The following is a 13,104-nucleotide window of genomic DNA, read 5'->3' on the forward strand; positions in this document are numbered from 1 at the left end:
AAACAGAAAAGAAGAAAGTGAGGCAAGAGGAAGGCAGCTCATCCTTCCAAGAGCCATTCACCCACAGTATCCGACTGCCCCAATTTGTCAGCAGATAGATCCTGAGGATCAAACCATCACTTGAAAGCATTTTATGACCATTTTCAAATGCAAATACTTTCTGCTGAGTCTCCACCTCGCTCGGATTTGTACCAATAATTTAGAGGTCACCAGCTATTACATCTTATTATCTAACCCTTCAGACTCTGCTTTCTTTCTTTTTACCCTTACTGCTCACTGATGTTTCCATTCACCTTTGAAGATGCCTGTTTAATTTAGTTGGGTTTTCAGACCACACTGTGGATTACATTTCCCACAAGCTTATTCCAGCAATTTCTTGGCAATAAATGATATTTGGATACCCCACAGAAACCCCACATCAAATATTGATTACTGTTATTTCCATTACCAGAGGCTAAACCAGTTAGGTCCTAAGGGCAAATTAAAGAGCTTGCTTCCAAGTTCTGGTCCTTTAGAGGAAGGATGTAACTATTCTCCATAACAAGGAAGATGCTGACACAAAAGCAAATAATGGCCCTAAAAATGGTTCGTTCTCTGGCATGGTTAAATAAAGAAAATATAGTAAACTACTTTGCATGCAAAGGATAAAATCAATATCATTTCCATTCAGGCAATAAAAATTATAGCATATTGCTTTAGATACATAGATACTCTTCATTTAAGGTGGAGTTTCCACAATTCCCTGCTGAATACCCAGCTCTGCAGCAGGCACCTCTCTATAGCACTCAGCAATCTCTGCTTGACATTAGTACTAAACAATATTCATTAAGAGCATAACACTAAAGTGCAACATGTAAGTAAATCAAACTCTCAATGCTCTATTTTACAAATTTCATGGGCCACTGGGGATAATTAAAAGGGTAATTATACAAAGTTGGTGCAGTTTTGAGACTCAAATGACATTTTCTGCTTTAAAGCACTTGATAATCTGGTATTTTTCTACTAAGACAGTCTTTTTGTACTTCAATGGTCAAACAGCATAAACAAACAAAAACTGTTTTAAAGGTATTTCAGTTCTTTTTTCTCTCCCTACACTGTTTTTCTTGATCAATACCACTCACTAGTTATTCCTAAAAGCCCCATATTGTCAAGAAAAGTGAAACCTTCGGAAAAAAAAAATCCCTGATCACCATAAAATGCCACTGAGTCTCAAGCCTGGTTTAAACCGTAGCTCTGAACAAAAATGGCATTGCTTTGGGTGTTTACAGCACTGGAGCACTCCTTGGTTTGTCACTGTGTTTAACCACTGCTCTAAAGCCAGCAAAGTACATTACTGGTAGTAACAGCTCATGAAAAATACAGCGAAGAAACTGCTAGTGGCAGAAGCATTTAACTTTCTTGTTAGCAGCCTCCCCCATGTGGCACTTTAGCACCAGCAAGTTGTTTATTATGTTCTGTGCCAGGCAAAACTGATTAAATGGGGCTCTTAAGAATCAAAGCGTTATAAATTCATGGAAATACAGCAAGCAATAAATTCCATGGAATTAAAAGCTTACTAGTGCTATTAGCATTTCAGGGTGTTTGCATTGTTAATAGTGATGTGCAAAAATGATGTTCCTATAAGACAAGGCAAACCAACAGAACATATGCTTTAGCTGCTACATTTTTATACTATGTCATCATCAATGGCAATTATTTTTTCCCAAATAAACTAAAAAGCTCATTAATGTTTTGAGGAAAAAACTGAATCAAGGGTCTGTAGACCAAGGATTTACATCCCTAAAGAGAAGTATTATGTAGGAAACAACGTTGTTGTGACTCTGTGGAAGAGCAGGAGATGGATTTCCTGGAACAGAGCTGGGGAGGAGGGAGAAGGGGCGATGCAGGGTGACTTTGGTGACACCACAGGGACATGGTACAACACAACTTGCTAACAATTTAATAAATAAACTCGATGCATAGTAATTCATAATACCAAAAAGAAAGGTCAATGTAGTCTGACCTGCTGGTCAGTAAATCTGTCAAAAGCTCTCCAAAGAGACATCTTTACTCGGGGTCACTCTATCATCATTCCATGGGAATGACTCTGCTGGCAGGTGACTAACTTCTCCATCATTACTGCAGAGTTTTGTGTGACACAGCAGCCCAAGCTGGGATGAGGCCTTCCCTTATGCCCATCTGTTTGCAGGTAGCTGATAACTCTGTAAATGGAATTTCTTTCAAGCGGAAACTTGGTAAAGAAACCATGTCAGATGTGTGGCTGAGCAGGAGAGGAATGGGACACTTTTCCAAAACTGCAAAAAAATAGGGTTTGTTTGATTTGTTGTTGGGTTTTTGGGGAGTCTTTTTGCTTTGGGTTTGTTGTTTTCTTTTTTAAAAGGAACAATTTTTACCTTTCTGAGTTACCTAAGCCCACAGCAGCCAGATAATCTAACCTGCAATGTCTCTCTGGAGGGCAAGGGGAAAATCTGGCTCTCATTGCAGACAGGAAAATCAAATCACCGCCTTGTTCCCACAGTTAAGGTCTGACATAGGATAAAGAGCATATTCTGGATGGTACATCATGCACAGCTGGCAGCATGCAAAGTCAAAAAAAAAAAAACCCAAGAAAGCTTTGTCCAGAACAAACAGTCCCCATGCCACGGAGTGAGTCAGCTGCAGGGGTAGGAAACGAACCCCAAATCCTGTCTTGTGGGCTCAAGCTCTGTGCAAAGGACACATTAACAGTGAAAACCCTCTCCCAAGACTGAAGGCCTTGACATTCTGTTTGCCTCAAGCAAAACAAAACAAAGCAGTAGGTTTTTAACTGCTCAGAGGCACGTTATCCTTTTGATGTATGCATGTCCTGGCAGTCACACATCTGCATCAGGAGAGAAATAGCCCATTTTTTTTGGCAGTTATTTAGTCCTTTTCATCTGAAAGTTGAAAATGCACCACCGGTGAACCTTTGCAGCTCTGGGTTCTGCATATAAAAAGCAGCTGCTGAATACATGCAGGGAGTGAGGGCTTTTTCTTAATGTTTGAACAGTTCCAAGTTCAAACCCATTAAAGTCCAGGTCACACCGGGATCATGTCACTGTTAATGCATCCAGTTACACGCTGAGGGAAACCCAATATAAAACTATGATAAACTCTAGTTCTCCTGCAGAGATACTCTAAGGTCTTGCCCAGATGATGCCACAGATCACTCTTCATGGGCGGTGACCAGACAGGATGTCAAAGTCAGAGGACGAGTCTCTTTAGAGCTGTTTTTAGAGAAGTCTCCTCAAATGTCTACCAAGCTTGTTAGGACCTTTTCCCTTCCCTCCTCCTGGGGGAAGAACTTACTGTCCCACGGATGTTTTCTCCTACACATGACAGGGTCCTACACAACGTCCTCCCACAGCACCAGCAGCCCACCTGCTGCTGTGCTTCACAGTGAACACCCCTAACTCCATCCTCCTTCTTCTGGGGGCCAGTCCTCTCTGCAGATGGGCACAGTCCCACTTGTTCTTGGGGGACTTCACACCTGGCCAGCTGTTCCCCAGGCATGGCAGCAGCAGGAGACTGCAGATACCTAGTATCTCATCACACAGCTGGTGCAGCCCTACTCTCTTGTTAAGAGGGCAACTGGCAGCTTCTGGCAGGGCAGCTTCAAAGACAGGTTCCTCAAGTGATGGAGTATAAGTGAGACTTGTAGGGGATGTAGCACAGCACAGCCCTGCCCACCCAGGAACCACTGCAGGACTTCAGCATCAGCTTCAAACAGAGCCAGGCCTAATAATCCAAACTATTTACCCAGCTCCTCTCTGAGCTTTCCATCCTAACTGTGCTGGGAAAGAAGGAAAAGGACTTTACTGGACTTTTTCACCTTATCAAATATCTAGAAAGTCCAGTGGCTGATCTGGATGCATTTCAAGGCAAGTTAACCATGGCAGCTTATGGAGCAGCACTGCTGCAGCTGGCCTGCAGATCATTAACAAAGGACACAAATTTTGGGGAGATTTAGCATGCACACACTATACACATGGGATTTAAACCATCCACATGTTGGGTTTGCACTTCTCACAATTTTCTGAAACTAACTGCAGGGTTAAGAAACTGGAAAGAACCATGAATGGCCTCAGAGATGCAAGATGTGCAATTTTTAAAAAATTAATAACTTTATTAGTAAAATTCAAATTGTCTTTAAAAAGAATTGGCTTGTGCACTTGAGTCTCATTGAGGAGAAACTTAAAAAAGCCAGTCTTCATTTTTAAACTATTGTCTTTCAGATATTCACCATTTTAAAGAACAGGCCAGACTCTCCTTTTAATTACATGAATAAAAATCCAGGTAATTCTTTCAATTTTAACTAATATTTTGTCTAATTAGTATCTTTTTTTTTTCCTCACAAAACATATATTTATCTGCTGTGAAATCAAAGGCAGAAATAAATTGGTTTAAAGATAGCAGAGAGTAAATAGCAAGTTTGGAACCTTTCAGCCTTACCCTGGCAATTTGTCTCATATAATTGACTCAGCAGACATGCTTACAATTTCTTACAACTTTTACAAGACCTCCTGTGGGCTTATTCTAATGTTCTCCAAAACTGAGCTCAAAGCTTTGGACTCTCTAAGAAATCAACAGCAAAAGCAATCATCTTTCCCTCCTTAAAAAAAAAAAAAGGCAACAAACAATAATACCACATTTTTCTTCCTGGATATTGGGTCTTTAAGAGGAAAACATATGCAAATGAATTTGCACTTTTTCAGAGATAATTTTTCTGCTCCTTTTCAAGAAAAACATTTTTAACAATGTTCAATTTGCATTCACTAAATCTTTAGAAGCAAAATTTTCCCAATAAATTTCCCTTTCCCAATTACTGGAATAAAATTTCAATGGGTAAGGATGACAGCAATTAAACAAACAAACCACAAAAAAAGGGTTAAAAAGTTCCCTGACCCCCAAAAAAAGGAAATGGTCTCATTGCCCATATTATTGATTTATGCTGTTGTTGGCTTTTTAAATGCAGCACTTTCTATTTCTAAGATCTTTACAGACAATTACTAATGTCACAACTCTGTGGCCTTGCTCCATTGGTGGAAGTGCCCCAGGAGCAGGAAATGCTGTGCCCTTCCACAGACATTTCCTTCCAGTGCTGGGATCCACTAACCCTTAATAAGTCAGAGGATTAGGTGGAACACTTGTATTACAACTAATAAAGATAAATACAGGAGCTATCAAAACTAACAAAAAGGGTATTACGGGAGAAGGATGTAGACCTATTATTCAAAAGATGCCAATTTATCCTTTTTTTTTTTTAAAGCAGGGGTAACAATTTTACCCTTTAAAAAACCCCCATCATCTTTCAACAAATATCTATTTTGAAAAGTAATATTATGAACTGGGATATTAATGGTTTGCAATGGAAATGACGTCAGAGTCTTAGTTACAAATGTCCAAATGTTTGTGCTACTCTACTAAAAAAATAAACAGTGAGCTCAGAGTCAGAAAGGACCCGTTTGAGCAATTAAGCAATATTACGCAAAACACACTGAAAAGTATAGGGCCAGCAGAGGTGGGAGAGGCACAAATTAAATTTCACAGATTGCACTGGGAGAAACACTGAACAATTAAACATCTCAGAGGTGGTGTCTGAAGTTCCTGCCATTATCTGAGTGAAAAATGCTTTCATATGTCACAATGAGAAATACGGGCAGGCAATCAGGAACAAAAAATAACTTTTTTTCTTCTTTTTGTTTTTAATGCCCTGGCTCTAGGATGAGCTACCAGATAAAAAGGGTGGCCTCCCATAATACCCACTGACATCACTGGTCTTGTAACACTTGTAAAACACGTCTGCCATCGTTGAACAACAATAACTTAAACATCATGGAAGATATACTTCTGGTGCAGGAGCAGGCAACAGGCAGTGACCTTATAGATGACCAAATAAAATATGCAACAAGAATCTATTTCTGGAGTCATTTTCTCACATCTCTAGATTTTATAACACAGGAATGTGCGCTGTCTGCAATGTGAGTGTTCCAAAGGCAGGGTGCAAGCCTGCAAGGGGCTCTTGCCCTTTGTGCTGAGACACAAGCATGGCCATAGGACCCCAGCAGACAGCCCTGGTGTGTTGGGAAGCCCACCAAGCCTTTTACAAGGAAGTGAAAAATATCACTGTATCCACTGACAGAGCAACATAACTTGTAAAAAGTGTTAGCACAGCTCTGAATTCAAAGTTCACTGCCTGCTCCAGAAGGAAATCTTGAAACTGGGTATTTTCCATGACATTCTGCGTTTGAGACCAAGGATGAGTTCAGGCTATCTGAGCTGGAGGTCATGCTCTGGTTTTGGAATAACGTATCAATGCTGTTCCTGCTTTTGCCATTCCCAATTCTTTCCTCAGCCAAGCTGATAAAATGCAGCACATCCTGACATATTATACAGCTTGGCTTTCAAGAACCAGGCCAGAAATTGCATGGTCTGCAAATACACATGGTGTATTTGTAGCTGCTTCCTTGGTGCACCTGTACTGGCAAACATCAGTGCATCCTTTTTGGCTGCTTAATTTGCAGTCACAACCTTTACATGTTGGGCCATTTTCAATATATGCATTTGTTTCAATACCTGCACCTGTCTGATCTCTGGGTGCAGATGAGGCTAATCTGGAGGTGTGCATGAACCTCTCAACCTTGTGCTCCATGTTCTTCAGGGATTCAGAATGGGTGATGGTGCTAACAGGAGAAACACTGTGGGATTATGCAAAATACTGGCCAAATCTTGCTCACTTTACCAGTCTTCATGAAGACCAGAAAGATTTGGTCCAAAAGCATCAGATAAGAGGATCAAAACCTGCTACTGACTATCTTAAAGCAGAGAAACATCTTCCTATCAACCCACTTGAAGATTTATAAGATATTAAGGAATATTAAGAAGAAGAAAAAGAGGAAAAGCTAAATGGGCCAAAAGAAAACAAAAGAAACATGTTCTCTCGAGATTGCTAATGCTGGCAGACAATAGCACAGAAAGAACTCCTCTGACAGATCTTTGAAGTCTTCAATACAGCAAGCTAGTGGGCCATGTTAATGAGATTTGCTCAGATACTTCTTAAATTATCCCAAAATGTCTTAATCTATTTTCTACATCTTCTTGACCTGATTGCTTCAGAAAAGTTGCAGCTTCGCACATGTCTGGACTGAACTTTTCATTCAAACAGGTAAGGTCGTCAAATATTTTGTGTTTCCAATGACCCCCACACAGACTTTTTAGGGTTTACCCCAAAACATGCAAGTAATGTTGTCATTTCTGTTACTAATGAATACAGAAACACTTTGCACCACACTGTATCTTTGAACCTTAAGAAAAGGACCTTCCAGTAACTCAAAGTTCTTAACAATTAAGATTTTTACAACTTCTCCCAATCATTCAAAAGTAAATAAATCCAGTCTTAGATGAGACCTGACAGACACTGATTACTCCAGCTACAGGACTACCACCCCAGCAGCAAGGGAGCAGCAGCCATCAATGAGGTTTATCTTTCCTGCTGAGGGTGACACAAACACTGATGCAAAATGCTTCCAGGGCAGCTCTGTGAATTTGGGCACACTGCAGAGAAAACACTGGAGAAAATGCCCAAGAACCAGGTTGTCTGGTCTGTCACAGAACTCCTTGTGACTGAATCTCAGTCCATATTCAGGACCCATATTCAGAAGTAGCGGCACACCACATGTTCAAGGTGGAGCTGGTTCTGCTCCCTAATATGCTTTAAAACCTTTAGGTCAAAAGCAGGTAGAGTCAAGGTGCCAAATTCACTAAGGAAAACATCATCCCATCAACTTCCCACTGCCTGATGTGCAAACACTCCTGCCACCCAAGCCAGTACATAAAACAGGACCAAGGACATCACCAGAACATCTTCTGGAAGTCACCAGCAAGGAAGAGTGCTGAGGAGAAACTGCACACACTGCTGAGCCTTTCATAAGCAGAAATGTGTCTGGAAAAGGTTTGTTTCAGGGTTTTGACTTTTGCCTGCAATGGCCAGCAAAGACATGGCACAGTGACTTGACAACCAGGTTTGACAACCCTTTCTCTTCCTGATAAAACAAAGTTGGAAAAAGTAATTATTTTTGGTCTACTTTTTATTTCCACATAGACCAACTACACAAACCATTTTTTGCATTGAGCTTAGGAGAAAAAGTCCTTCTGACCTTTCTCCTGGCTTGAAGGGAAGGGAGGAGAAAATATACCTATGTAAGAAAGTTATAGCTCAAACCCACAGATTTATCTGTTGATCATCTCATTCAGCTCTGAGTTTCAGCAGGCAGCTTCTGGTTTATTATCAATATTTAATCAGCATTTAACTCTGACAAGCATTAAGATTTGAAATTTTAAACTAAGTGCAACTTTGCTAAATCCTTTGTGTTGGTTTTTTTTTTTTTTTTGCTGTTAAAGGTTTTCTAAAGGATTCTATCTTTGCTATCTTAAAAGTCTACACGTGCCTTTTGTTATCAATAATGTACAATTTTAGTAGCATGTTTTGTACTTTTCAAATTTTCAGCATGCAAGCTATCCTGATTTACAATGCTCACTGAATGCTGTTTGATTATTGAAAATGCTTTTACTACATTTAAGCAAATGAGTGCTCCTGAAAAACTAACACTATTGCCCATAATTCTGTAAAAACACACTTCCTCTCCCTTCTCCCCAAATCAAACATTTCTAATTCTTACTGTGAGGAAAAACTGGCATATAATTAGGCATTATGCCTAACAGTGCTAAATAAAGGAGAATGTAAACATCTTAATTCTGAAGGTTTAACCATCAAAGACCCTTGCTGTATCTCTTCTGTTATTTCTGCTTCTGTTCAGAGCTCCTTGAAGCTCACAGGAAAAAAAAGAAAAAAAAAAAAGAAAGAAAGCAAACAAACCACGCAGAATAAAAATCTATTTTGCCAGCTCAGAGCTGCTCCCACCCCGCATGCCCGAGGCCAGGCTCGCGCGCAGGGCTGGGACGCCCGGGGCCACGCGGCTGCTCCTCAAGGAGTAGAGTCCTGCTCTGCAACTGCTCTGAGCGGCTTAACCACTAACTCAGGAGATGGGATTTCACCTGAAATTAAGCTATCAAGCAATTGAGCTCAAACTCAATCAACCAAACCCTTAACCTTCCCTGTTTCAGTGGCACTGCTCTAATTAGGACTCTATCACTATTTCCATTACTATCTCCTATTCTCATGGTTTATTATCTCAGCGGTTTCAATTCTTGCCCAGTTTAAATTTGACATCTAGTTTCTTGGGCCACATATCATTCATTATGGTTTTTTTATTAAATATGTTACAAGACTACAGACTGATCCTGCAATAAATATTTTTTTGTTCAAAACTGCACCCCTCACGGCAGTAAAAACAGGAGAGAGCCAAACCTTCTCTTAGAAACAATCCTGACATTGAAGGACACGTTGAACAGCTTGTTTGCCATTAAGTTTTAAATTTTGTTGAACAGTTTGATAACATAACCTGGAACACAGATCCACCTGCACACACCACGGCTGCCCCGTGCTTCTCCAGTTCTGTCTTCCCCCTGATCCTGGGTCAGCTTCTAGGAAACAGAGTTTGGCTGACTCTGCTTACCAGCTCTGCTCAGGGGTGAGAATCTATAACCTATGATACACAGGAGATCACGCTGAAAAATCTAATGGTCTTTTCCAGTGAATCACCCAAACTGCTTTCTGCTAAAGGATGAGTGACAGAGGGGATGTGTGCTTGAGTGGTACACTGACGGTAGTAGTACAAAATAGATCTGCTTTTGGAGACACAGCCTACAAACCTCAGGGAGTCTGAAGGTAGTGTCCTGTATTTAACAACATCAAAATTCTGAATTTTCCTGGGTCACATAGGACACAGCCACACATGAACCAGGAACAAGAGACCCATTAATTACAAGGCCCTCTGATGAATCTGGGACTTGAAATTCTTCCCTTCTTCAAAAAACTCAAGGGAGGAACAACACTGCAGAGCAAGGAAGTACCAGCTCCTTTAACTGCAGGATCTGCTTCTTCTCCAGTAGCTGAAATACATCTAATACTTCATGTGCTCTACCATAAGAAAACAAACCAGTAAGATTCAAATCTTGAAGAGAAGGATATATCATATAGCTGACATACACCACTGGCATGGCCAAGGATTGCAATATTCGCTTGAACTTCATGAATTTCATCCTAACTAAATAGATATTTTTGGCAACAAAGAACTGAAAAAATAAAATCCCAGATCATCCTCAGATCTATTTTAATTTAAAACAGAAGAGAACAGGGACATTTTTTCCCCCTTCAAGTACATTTTAATAAAATTAAAAATAAAAATAGCTCTAATTCACTCCAATGCATTTAGTCATTCTGTAAAATTCTAAGTTTAAAATGAAATCACCATTTTATATTCAAACAAGGTCAAGAGAACAGCACTAACGAGCACTGACATCACAGTGAACAGCAGCCACTGCTCAGCGCTTACATCAGTGTTGCTTGTTGCTATGGTGCTTAACCGACTATTAATTTCTGAAAGAAGGTGATTATAAAGCAGCCATATGAACCTCAGTCAGATGACACCCTTCAGTACCAAACAGTGATCTGCGTTACTCTTCTCTTCTGCAAGTTAATTTTGTGAATCACCACTTTTGTGATGTTAATATTCCTTCCCAACTTGAAACTTTGGACCACAAGAGAGGCAAGGAGTTAATTTAGAAGCAAAGGACTTTCACGCTGCTTTAAATAAAAATCATTTTGCAGAGAGTGATATTTCTTTCCTTTTTGCTGTGCTCCAAAGACTAAAAAGCATGTGCTTTAACTTTTGCAGTGATAATAAGCAATCAAATTAACAGCTAAATTTTGCTCTCCTGCTCTGCTCGACGTGCTGCTGGAAACCCAGGAGCGTCTCAGCCTGGGATGAAGTAGCGCTGAAGCTGACTTGACCACTCCCCAGGGATTTGCCTCAATAAGGGGGCCTTGCCACCGGCTGTGCCACTGCATCTCCCACCCCAGCAGCCACGGACCATGGAGCTGCCACAAAGACCAGCCAGAGCAGGGTCTTCCATTCCCACACAGGCTCTGCCCAGTTACCAAGCAGCCTTCTCGGAACGTGGCTGAAAGACAAAAAGTGCATCTTTTTGGCCTCGCTTCTCAAATGCAACTGAACACCTAAGCCAGTGGCTTCCCAGGCAAAATGAGGATTTTTAAGGCACAGCATTTTCTCCAAAAGCTCCAAGCCCAATGCTCCAAACTTTATCATGTTGCCAGAAAAGCCCTTACTTGTGCTGCTAAGGTACGGTCCTAGGGTTTGCAGGATCAAATCCTTTCTTCAGATATACTTCAAAAATAGTGTGAAAGACAGTATATTTGCATTTACCTTCTTCAGTTGCTCCTGTAAAGCAATCTTCAGTTACAGCCACCCAAAAAGGTCACTCTTCTTACCCTGCAGAGAAAGGAGGTAACACACGTGACTCTGGGTCAGTGTCAGCAGCAACACCCAAAGCATTTTCATTGGCACCACATTTGCAAGTACAAACATAAATAAAGCAACAAATGAATCTAATCGTGTTTAATGGTGAATGACTTTCAGAGAGAGTTAATAAAAACAATCAAGTCACAGGACTGCTGCTTATCAGTACCAGCTAGTGTGAGGTTCTTCAGTTCAGCACAAACAACTTGGTCTTTGGGAGAAGAAAAAGAGAAGCAAAAAACCCCATGGAGATGAGACATCTTTGTTCTCTAACATAAACTTTCTTAATCTTGATGTCTATCAATCTATTTTCAGTTGGAATAATAAATGAGTTCAGTTCTTTGTTTCAGAAATCTGACTATTGTCCGTATGGATTCTCCTTACTTAAGGCATTTTAAGACCATTTGCAACCACTGCTATTTTATCTTCTGGATCCTTTCTTTTTTCTCATCCTTTTCCATAGAGACACAGTCCTAGATGAGATTTTAGAACTAGCTGCATCTTCCTAATTCAGAAAGTTGCTTACTGTCTTGGGATATCTCCTCATTAAGCATTACCAAGAGCATGCCAAGCACGCCAAGGTGGTGAGAGCAGTGGGTATTAAAAGGAGGAATAATTAAAGTGTATCTTTATAAAAAGTAGGAGGGAGAAAGCAGCACGTGTAGGTTTTTTTTACCCTGTATATTACTGCATCTTGTGTACTCTCTCTTATGCAAAAGAGTATGTAATCTTTTAAGAAACATGACAATCTGCCACTTTCTGTTCATGTAATTGGGATCAACATATGGTACAAGAGAAAAGAAAAACATTTGTTTATTAATTTAGATCAAGTTACTAACTCAAACCACTAACAGCATTCAGAATTAATTCCACATCAATTGACCAAATACCTTAACAGAGTAAAATTATAACATAATTTCACTGAAATGTTGATCTTCTGCTGCAGGGGTAGAGAGTACTGTGTAATATAGACAGAAAGAAAAATGTGATAACTTGGTGACACTGATGACTTCATACGAAACGGAAAGTCAGTGACATGTGGATGTGTAAGACAGAGCTACGTGAAACTCCATTTCATAAAATTCACACAGTGATGTGGAGTTTTGGGGGTGTTTGTGAAACTCACCAAATGGTAAGTTGTGCTATTTACATCACTAGGTGAAGCTTTTTACTGGAGCAGTAAAATACCAACCTCTGGGAAAAAAATCAGAATCTTCACTAAGTTCACTCAAAAGAATATGAACTCATTCACCATTTATTTTGGAAGGAAAAATGTTTTCACAGTGAGAATGAGGCACTCCTTCTTTACCATTGAAACCTGATTATTTTTAGCTGGGAGAAAAAAAGGTTACCTTGATATAAAATCAATATTGGTTTTATCTGTTGCTCACTGGCACTTTATTTCATTTTTATTTTTTATGTTTTGTGTGAGAAGCTCTTCACAGCTCTTGTAATGCAGTACCAGAACATCAGGGGCCAAAATTTGAGCATGTTTGCTGTATAGGAAGCCCTGTGTTCCTTGCTGAGGTACACATATAAGAAATTCCTGATTCTGCACTGTAAAGGACATAACACTACTCCATCATAATAGGTCAGGGCTCACCTTCCTGAGAGTATGTAAAACAATACATCTTTTATGTAAAATACA

The 13,104-nt window shown here is 40.0% G+C and overlaps 1 protein-coding gene across 1 annotated transcript in view; it reads right to left on the bottom strand.

The window, feature by feature from the left end:
- The window catches only part of FOXP1 (forkhead box P1), a 333,440-nt gene that overhangs the window by 207,047 nt on the left and 113,289 nt on the right, over nt 1-13,104 (bottom strand). Inside the window, exon 2 of the mRNA XM_084214305.1 lies at nt 11,364-11,429. The gene's annotated coding sequence lies outside the window, so the exon portion shown is untranslated. The remainder of the gene's footprint in view (nt 1-11,363; nt 11,430-13,104) is intronic.

Source organism: Fringilla coelebs (genome assembly GCF_963513975.1).
Source record: "Fringilla coelebs genome assembly, chromosome: 13".
Lineage (NCBI taxonomy): Eukaryota > Metazoa > Chordata > Aves > Passeriformes > Fringillidae > Fringilla > Fringilla coelebs.